The sequence below is a fragment of the Octodon degus genome, unplaced genomic scaffold (genome assembly GCF_000260255.1).
Source record: "Octodon degus isolate 3935 unplaced genomic scaffold, OctDeg1.0 scaffold00024, whole genome shotgun sequence".
NCBI classification, from domain to species: domain Eukaryota; kingdom Metazoa; phylum Chordata; class Mammalia; order Rodentia; family Octodontidae; genus Octodon; species Octodon degus.
In genome coordinates, this window is record NW_004524600.1 from 1,166,635 (window position 1) to 1,177,626 (window position 10,992).

Below are 10,992 nucleotides of genomic sequence, written 5' to 3' on the forward strand. Positions count from 1 at the left end.
CAGACACCAGGAGGGTGAGAAAGAGTGAAAGAGATACCACATTTCAGAGCAGCACAAGGTGGATCAGAAAGCAGTGGACTCACAGGTTTTAGCAAAAATCAAAGCTGTTCTGAGGCTACCTGCGATTTGCTTTTGCCCTGACAAATGGAATTTACCCTCATAAATTATTGTTAAAAATTTCTTACTAAGAACCTAATTAAATAACTGATACATTTTAAAAAAGAAATTTTAATAGGTGGGCATAAATAGTTGATGAATTTCTGAGATGATCTCAAACAAGCAAAACTCAGTAGAAACGAAATTCATAGTTTAAATGTTATCATAATGTAAATTTTCTAAAACTTGTAAAATTACAAGAGGTATCATTTCTCATAAAGGAGCAGTTCAAGAGCCCGGAACAATGCATCTTTCCTTACTCTAAGAGCGCTGGGCACAGTTACAACCGAAATACAAATTTTCAGTTTCTACTTTTAGCATCCACAAGTACACGTTAGTTGTCGTCATCTCTCTAAAGAATTAAAGTGGCAAATAGAACCCCAGTCAAGCGCCCACGACCACCCAGCCTGGGGTCAGGGAGGAAGGTTAGAGTTCTGGTGTGGCCGCCCCCCACTGAATCACAGAAGACATTTTTCTTCCGGTGTCTTCACATGGCACAGTGTGAGAGAGGACTTTCTAGTTCTCGCTTGGCTCTTTGGAAAGACACTAACTTCATCACGTGGAAGTGACCCTAATGCTCTGATACCTGCCCAAAGGGTCCATCTCCTAATATCATCACACGACAGAAAAGAGCTTCAGCCCTAAGAATGTGGAACACTATTCAGTCCATCACTCATGCGTGAATTTGTTTGGCAATTATTGTTCAATACCTTTGATGATTTAAACCTGAAAAAGAAGGGGAGAAAACGTTTCAAATGGGCACTAGTGTGAGCCCCAAACATTTTATCCCAAATTCCTTAACACATCCAGGAATCAGTAGAGACTGGTAACAGTGATGAAAGTGATGCCTAAATTACCAACAAATTTTAGCCAAGGAACTTCCAAAAATAGTCTTTTTTTTTAAACTTTAATACAGAAAATCTATTTGATATTTATTAAACTTAGTTTCTCCAGCTATGGTTTGGCATTATACAAAACATCTTAATGACACAGTAGAGTTAAAAAGATTTTTACAAATTGAAATGTGATACCCTTGTCTCCAAATATTTTAATTGCCATAAATTTGTTTAAAAATACACATTAAACACATTTGACACTCTAAACTTTCTATAATTTCAATACCACAAAATACACATAACATACTATACAGATGTGGAAAAATCTAGTTAATATATAATACTTTGCTCAACGTTAACAGCTTTATTATGTGAAATGCACATATTGTACTGACTTAGAAATCCTAGCTTTTGAACCCCAAAGTACCTCTGAAATTTTAATGTATTGCAACAAATAAAAATCACAGTGTATAACTGAAATTTTGGTTGAAAATGTCAGATGCCTAAATATCTTGGATTAAAGAAATATAAAGAAGATTAAGATCATGTACAAAACAAAATAGACTTATAAATTCTATCAGAAATGCCGTTCAAGGAACCAGAATGATGAACACATTTTGCAGAACTTACAAATAGTATTTGTGAACCTGTTAACTCAATAAAAATTTATTGAGAACTAATTTTATACTAGACTAAAATTCCCCACTGTCGTGGAGTGAATGCTAAAATGTAGAAAATAAGGAACATACAAGTAAAGTTTAATAGGTTGGCTAGTGATAATTGGTACACAAAACTTGGTCAAGTCAGTTGCTAGTGGTGAGTCTATGCACTTACTATTGCTACAAGCCCGCTGCAGTTGTCTGACTACAAGTGGATTGAAGATGACCTCAGCTAAGGTAAAATGGCAATTCTGTCATGACTCACATGTGTCTCAGCCTCCAGCAAGCTAGTCTTAGCAGTCCCTCAGAACCTTTGTCAAGGTGTGGGAGTGAAACAAAAATAACCAAGATTTCTTGAAATCTAAGACTACAGCAGGCACACTGTTGTTTTCAACTCATTTCATTGACCAAAGAAACTCGTGCACTGCAGCTAGAGTCAATGAACAAGGCAGGTCACACTACCCACTGAGATAATTGGAGATGCATGTAGAAAACGTTACAGAAACAGAGTTAAATAAGGCATGGAGACATGATGCTATAGGGCCGATGCTACTTCTGCAGTGTGGCTGATAATTGAAAAGAGTGGTCAGGACAGAGGTTATTGACTTATTTGATCTTACTGACAGTATATCTTATAGAAGCAAAGGAGTACTCTATGGAGATATAGGAGAGAAATATTTTAAGTGTGAAGACCATTAAGCAACGTGGAGGAAGTGAGGAGAAAATGGCACAAAATGTGGTCACAGAGGTAATAGAATAAATTGGGCACAGATCCTGTAGGACTTTATAAATCATTGAAATAATTAAGATTTTACTTTAACATGAAAAGCCATTGAAATATTATGACAAAGAGAAACACAATGATATCTGAGACGTTTTCCACAATGGATAAAAAACTAGGCAGGACCAGTGGTTGCCATAGAAAACAAAAATTGTAAGCCATACAGAAACACACCAAGACAATAAAAGCAACTGATGAATTTTACACCCAGGATTATGCCTACAAAACAACACTAATAGTGCCCTAAAGGAAATCTATGGACTTTTCCAGATAAGGTGGTTTGCAGTTTGTTTATGCTCGATTTATAAAACAGCTCACAAAGCAAAACAAGTCTTCAGTCACCTTGAACGTGCTACTGCTAGCTTTATTGGACCCAAATGTCCTTTCCTTTATAAAGTAGATGCATTCCTAGGGTTTTATGAGATTTTGTATTTTAAATTGGAGTAACTTCCTTTCCCCATTGTTATAATTTAAGGTGTGTAACCCCATGCAAAGTTGAAATCCCCGAAATAAAAAATGCCATAGATAATAAGGGAATGACACAAAGTCACAGGGTGTGTTACAGAGCATTTTCTCTGTGTGCAAGGACTGTCACATTCCTTACTTCCAATATTAGATTGTCCTCCAAGCATCCTAACTCTATTACTATTAATAATCTTTTTTCTCTGTTGAACACATAATTTTGCAATTTTTTCTTCCCTATGCTACAAATATATCATTTAACAATGTCATCATCTTCTTTTGTCTAGACTGTAGATTCCCTTCTCTTGGAGAGATGTGTACATACACTCTCTGGAGTTTCGCTGAGCTCAAAAATCCTCCCATAACTTTGATCTGTCCTAACAATGTTTGGATATACATAACTGAAATTTTCTAGGATAGCATCACCTATCTGAGATGATCTCAAATAAGTAAAACTCAGTAGAAATAAAATTCATATTTTAAATGTTATCATAATGCAAATTTTCTAAAACTTATAAAATTACAATAGGTATTATTTCTCATAAAGGAGCAGTTCCTATCAATATGACAGTAAATAAATAGAAATATAATAGTAAATAAAGTTTTCCTTCACAAAACATATAATCTAGAATATGAATAGCTAAGTGAAGTAGTCTTTCCAATTAATAATTATGGAAGAATACATATTTATAGAAGCACTTGCCACTTCAAGCACCAATACTGTAATTGCCTTAAAAATTTATAAGCAAACGTGTTAAAATATTAATTTCCATACTCCAAGGCTGAATATCTTTTCAAGTCAAAATGAAACTGTTATGAACACAGTACATAAACTTGGCTCAAGTGACTATTATTTCAGAAAATCAATTCTTCCCTCAAGAATGAAAGCTTAAAAACCACTTAGACCCAAATCAATAAATATGCCAAGACAACTTAGGGATGCACACCTGTAGATGAGATTCCTTCAGAAATACTATGATCTCATAGATCTGTAAACTTTTATAGGAAAAAATTCAAGAATCTGTATACCAAAGTATAAGATATCCATCTGGGATGAAGATTGGCTAATACTCGATATATTGCACACTTCTGAGAATTTTCTTTTTGCATGAGTTTAAATTTTAGAAGACATTTTGACATATTTAGAATGAAGCATAAATCTTAGACATTACGTTGGAAATTTTTTTTTTCAGAACCGGGGATTGAACTCAGGTCCCTGCACTTGCCAGACAAGCACTTATTCCACTGAGCTATCTCCCTGGCCCCTACTTTGGAAATTTTTGTCTTGATTAGTAAAACAAAAAGACAAACATTATGGAAATATTAATATGTTAGAACTTTTTAATGGCAGAAAATTTTAGTTTTTATTTCATCATTTTATAATTTTATAATTTTTAATTTTTTTAAAGAAAGTGCAAAATAGCATTAAAACAGAACAATTTCCAGTGATATAGAACTTCACTTAACAAAATAATATGAATTTCACAGTATTTGTTGTAATGCATAGTATTGTCTTCCAATTGGTTCATATTACCAGATATATGCATGCAAAATTTGAAGAAGAAAAAGGAAAGGAATATATGAGAAATTAAGAAGACAAAAAGGACAATCAATTGAAAAAACATTGCAAAACAAATTAAGCATTAACTGCTCCTTTCCATAGACCAGCAGAAATCCACAGTACCACTGTCCAATCCATCCAGCTTATATACATAGATATACATAGATATCTCTTTTTCTCACTACCTCTCTTGTTCTCCTCAACTCAGTAAATCCTTTCTGGTGAACCAGTTCATTCTCTTTTTCCAGTATCTATTGTACCCTTCCGATTTTATTTTCTCTTTCAAATTCTCAAGCTAAGGAGACAATACAATGTTTGCATATGTGGGTTTGATTTATTTTACTTAAGAGTATGGTCTCTAGTTGCATCCATTTACCAATAAAAGCCTCAAATTTATCCATTTTTTATAGCTGACTAATACTCCATTGTGTAAAAATACCACATCCTCTTTATTCACTCCTCAGATGATGGGCATTTGGGCTGTTTAAAAAATTTAGCTATGACAAATTGAGCTTCTATAAACATGGGTGCACATGTATCACTGTTGTATGATGTTTTCAGTTCTTCTGGAAAACTATCCTGGAAGGGAATAGCTGGGTTGAATGGGGCCTCCAGTCCTAGCTTTTAATGGTATCTCCTCACTGATTTCCACAGTAGTTGTACTAGTCTGCACTCCCACCAACAGTGGAGAAAGTTCCTTTTTCCCAACAGCCCTTTCAGCATTTGTTATTGGCTGACTTCTTGATGTTAGCTGTTCTTTCTGGCATGAGATGCAACCTAAGTGTTATCTTAATTTGCATTTCTCAAATGACCAGTGAAGTAGAATATGTTTTCATATCTTTACTTGCCATTTGTACCTCTTCCTCTGAGAAGTAAGATGTCCATTTTTGAACTGGGTCTTTGAATTTGAGGACCTGATTTTTAAAATCCTTTATATGTTCTATCTAGATAGAAGGCCTTTGTTGGAGTGAAACTTGGCTATAATTTTTTTCCCAGTTTTCAGGTTTTCTTTTTACTCTGTTGCATATTCACTTTGAGGAGCAGAAACTTTTCAAAAACATGAGGTCCCAGTTGTTGATATTTGTGAAGGATTTCACATGTAGTTTTTGTTGTTATTGTTCATGAATTCTCTAACTATCCCTATATCTTTAAGATTTCCACCTTAAAGCATTTTCTTCTAGAAGATTTAGTGTTTCTGTCTTAATGTTTAAATATTTGATCCATTTTGCCAGTAGTTTGCTGCACAGTGATAGATCTGGGTCTAATTTTAGCCTTCAGCATGTAGAAAACCAGTTTTTCCAGCACCATTTAGTAAAGAGGCTATCTTTCTTCCAGAGAACATGTTTGGCTCCTTTATCAAAGATAAGGTGGCTTACTGTGTTTGCAATTGTGTTTGCATCTTCTAATCTGTTTTGTTGATTCTCAGGTCTGTCTCTATGCCAGTACCATGCTGATTTTATCACAGTAGCTATATAGTGTAATTTCAGGTCAGGGATTGTGAAACCTCCTGCCTTTCCTTTGATTCTCAGGAATGCCAGGAAATTTTTAAAACATAGCTTTTTCTTTAAGAATAATAATTTTTAGTAGTAGGATATTATTTAAAATGAACTTACAAGTTGGCTTTCATCTATCCAGAGACTAATGTTGGCCTGTACTTTTGCAGCAAAAACACAGCAAGGAAGAATATAACTATAAACCTATGAAAAGGAAAATATGCACTCAGTTTTCTCACTAGTAAATTCATTTTTATTAAAAAAATATTGGATATTTTTCTCACAGGATTTATAAAAATGCATAGACTTAGAAAACATCGTGTGAAATAACTCTTCCTATGTAAAGTTTTTGTAATATTGTCAATGAAAAGAGGAAATATTCTATGAAGACTGCAAGAGTCCATAGTGAAAAGCTAAAATATATTTACTGCTTCCAGTGCTCCTATGTGAAAAGGACAAAAAGACAGAGAAAAAGGCAAACTTTTACTAGTTGTCCTACTTCTCTTTGTGGTGTTGTGACAAAATGCCTGCTATCCAAAGTCAAAGGAGGAAAAGTTTATTTCGTTCACAGTTTGTAGAGGTTTCAGTCTGTATCAGCTGGCTCTAAGGCAGGGTGGCATGACAGTGGGGCAAAGGTTTATGGATGTAGAAGACAGCAAAAGTATCAAGAGGAAAAAAGAAGCAAGGGAACAAGCCTCTTTATATCCCTTTTATTTTACCCAGACTTCTGGAATTAGGACAATGCCAATCCCTTCAATGGACTGATCCAGGATTCACTTACCCTTCATTCCAGTACCATTAATCCCAGCATTGTATTATAAATCAATCACAAACTCTAGATTGAGCTGCCTCTAAAAAAAAAAACCTTATCTAAAAGTTTATAAGGTTTTAGAAGAATATCCAGATGCAAACCATAGCAATGGAATAGCTTTCTAAGCCAGAAAATGGCTGAGATGAAAGTTTGAATATATAATCCAACATAAAGTGCAGAAATTCCAGCCACTGCATGCAAACCAATGCTAGACTTTTATAGGAGATTGCTTTATTTTTACAGTAAAATAATAAATGAAAAAACCTAATAGTTCTACTGTAACTATATCTCATCAAAATATCTGCGTGGGCACTTACATTTATTAAATTTTATTTTTAAAATGCATTAACTTAGTCCTAATATAAAAATATTTGTATTTAGACTATTTTAGATTTTTATTTTATTAAGGATGCCTAAAGGAAAATGATGAATTAACTGTGAAGTACAAGTGCATTAATGTCTAAGGTACTCTTTCCTATGTGTCTAGAATATATCTAATCATTGGGTCCACATCACTTTCCTGGTAATAAATAGCTACAGAAATTATTGATAATTTTCTATATTCTATCACTGCTAGTCTTTGCAGTGATAGAAACAGTACCTTACTATCAGTCAAGAAATATTTCTTATATCTACTCTGTGCTAGACAAGAAAATGAGCAAAACTTCAGAAACCAAAAGAGATCAGGCAAGGATCTTTATTAGCCACTCAGTATTCATGGGAAATATGCCATTAGCTGCTCAGTATTCAAGGGATCAAAGTGCAAAGAATGAGCATCTGAAGATGAAGCCAGAAGTGTTGGTCCCAAAGGATCTTAGGTAGCAGAAGAGGCAACTGTATCCTGCAAATTATGGAGAACCAAAAGCATGATCAGTAATCGCATAGCCCAATTTCCATTTTTTTAAATCTCATTTTAGAAACAGTGTACAGGGTGAATTTGTGGTAAGGATGAGAGATCAGTTAAAAGATTACTGCATAATTCTGTGTGAGCAATAAACAGCTGAACTAGAAAAGTGTTACCAAGAATAACAGGAAATGTAAAAGTCAGTACCAGTAATCACAGTGAGAGAATGTTGGGATGGAAAAGAGTGTGAGAGCTGTCTGTAACTTTATTTAACAAACACTTATCCCATGTTTACATATGCCAAGAGCTTTGTAAATGCTTTTTCTAACACCAAGAACAAAAACATTATATGATACCTACATGAAAGCCCTTAAGGAGTGGGGACAATTAAATGCTGATTTTTTTAGATGAAAAATTCATGCCACCAGCAAACTAAGTAGCCTGCACATTGTCTTACTATTAGTTCATACTTCAAAATGATTTTACCAAGAAATTGAGACCATAGTGAAGGTCTGTGCAGATGATGACTACCCACAGATCCCGAAGATGTTTGCTAGGTTCTAGTCTGGGAAACTCAAGGGATTGTTATAATATTAAGAAAAGTTTGGATAATAAAGTAAGAGTATGTCATACTTTGGAGTTTTTGCAAGGGGAACAATGCAAAACAGGACGCATTTTATAAGACTATTTAATAATGAATCAGCTTGAGAATCATTTACAAAAACTGCAAGAAATCTGTCCACACACTAAAGACCAAAGGATCTAGCTGAGGGCCTGGATTCTAATATCCTGCATGAATTCAGCTGAAAATCTAGAACTTATAACGATGTCTCCCACAAGTCCAACTGGAGACCTAAGCCCGCAATGTCTCAAGCAGGCCTGCTTCACAGATTTACACTGGGAATGCCCAAAGGCAAGTGGTAGAAGCTAGAATTCTATGCCAGGGGGAAGGATGATCTTTGCTAGCAAGCTGATGGATCTGAACTGAAGCCAAGAAGAAACGCTCAAGACCCAAAGCTTCCCTGGAAAGTACAACAGCCATCCTCAGTGACATTGAGATCCCAAACTCCTCCAGAGATGAGGAAAGCTGAGTTCTCATCAGCAAAGCCGACATGACAAGCTGCTCCAAGAGACTGAGCAGTGTACCACCTTTCTCTCCAGAGCCAGGAAGTGATTCTTAAGGTGAGGGCCACAGCTGCCCAAAAGTGAACCATAGCTTTTGGTGAGCAACAAGGAGGTCCCAACATCCTTGTCCAGCAAGAACAGCCAAATTCATCGAGAAAGCCAACATGACAAGTTCCTCTAGCAGAACAGCCCAAGAGAACCAGCTGCTTCTAACAGCTCCAAAAGCTTCTCTAAACAGCTTCCCTAACAGCCTCACCTTCTCTCATTCTGCCTCTTACAGTTCTGGTAACAATCTTCAAGTGGACCTCCCTTACCCAGCACCACACTAGTTTTAGTGCAGCTGGGTGTATCAAGTTGACTACCAGCTGGATACAGAATAGTTAAAGTATGTTGCATTTCTAGTGAAAACATGTACAAAACTCATGTATGTCAGAATCTGATACTTTATATTTTTTTATTTTAAAGAGTGTACAAACAATAAAAATGATGTTGCATTTCAAAACAAGTAGGATATTACCAATGGTTGTTATATTGCATATTGTTATCTTCAAAGTAGTTGCTCAGATTACCAGGCATAGGCATGCAAAATTCATCAAGCAAAGTAAGAAACACTAAATCTACTGGGAAAAAAATAGGTAGAAATCTTGATGACAAAGGGATAGGTGGAGAGCTCATGACCAAAAACCAAATTACACTGGAAATACAGCAAAGAATCAATAACTGTAATCTCATCTTCTTAAAGAACTTTTGCACATCAAAAGAGCTCACCATCAGAGTGAAAAGAAAACCCACAAATTGGGAAAAATTTAGCCTTCTATCCCTAAGACAAAGGAATTCAATCTAGAATATATAAGTAACTTTTTAAAAATGAGGCCCCCAAAGTTCAAAGACCCAATCAAAAACAATGGGCATCTGATACTTTAGATGAAAGTAGAGCTAGAAATGTAAATTGGAGGAGTGGGAAAGGAATAGGGAGACAGAGACAGAGACAGAGAGGGAGAGAGACAGAAAGAAACAGAGAGGCAGATACAGAGAGAGAGAGAGAGAGAGAGAGAGAGAGAGAGAGAGAGAGAGAGAGAGAGAGAGAGAGAGAGAGAGAGAGAGAGAGAGAGAGAGAGAATGTGTGGTATACACACGTAACAACTCACCCAAATCATTGTAAAATTGCATGAATTGAAAACACGTACTATTAAAATAAAAAATAAAAAGATATTTGATAAGTAGAAAGCATTCAGCCATCAAGAAGAAGATGAGAAGGAGATGTAGTTTTGATGCATCAGCATCCATCTTTTTTTAGTATTAATGTTATTGAGAAAGAAGTAGCAGAACAGGTTAGTAAGACAGTTACAATAATTAATATATTGCATATCACTGTCTTTGTAGGAGTTATTCATAGTAGAAGATGCAGACATGATATCTTGTCTAAACACTATTAGCTCAAAACTTTCTTCTCATCGAACTAAGAAAAAGTAGCTGTATATCTATGCTAACTATTTTGTATATATAGATATATATTTTTTTCACTACAAAATGGTCCTTCATTTAGATCCCCATTTTCTGTTTGCTTTTGTCAGAGATGGGTATTCAATTGCCATTCACCTTATTTAGTGGAGCTGCTTTGGAGGACATGTAGAAGATGAGCAATGATTGCCAAAATACTACATCTCAGAAGAAAGTTAAGGAAGAAAAAAATATAATAAACAAAAATAATTGGTAAAGTGATATAATAATGAAAATAATGTTATGAAAAATAGTAAAAAAATGTATTATAAAAAAGATTAAAATGATAATATGCTTACCATTGTGAAAGTTCATAGCATCCTCGAGAATAAAGGACAAATTATAAAAATGGCAAGTGGGAGTGTGAGAATACAGAGCAAAGAGTGAAAGCAGGGATTGGTTTGCAGATTAAAGTATACATGAAGTATATTTTAAGTAAAATGGTACATATACAATGGCTTGAAATCAGAGGTAAAGTCAGACCTGGTGGTGCATGCCTCTAGTCCCAGCACTCTGAGAACCTCAGACAGGAAGATCACAATTTCAAAGCCATCCTGAGCAATGTATCAAATAAGTGAGGTCCTGAGACTATAATGCTAAATAAAATAAGTCAGACACAGAAAGTGACATATTGCAGTTTTTTTTCCTTTCAAAGATTTATTGATACACATATAGCAATGAGACAGTTTCAAATCAAATCGAAAGTACAGTTTCAACAAATAATACACTGCATATATTCTTCTTAGTGGTTAATTGCTGTACAA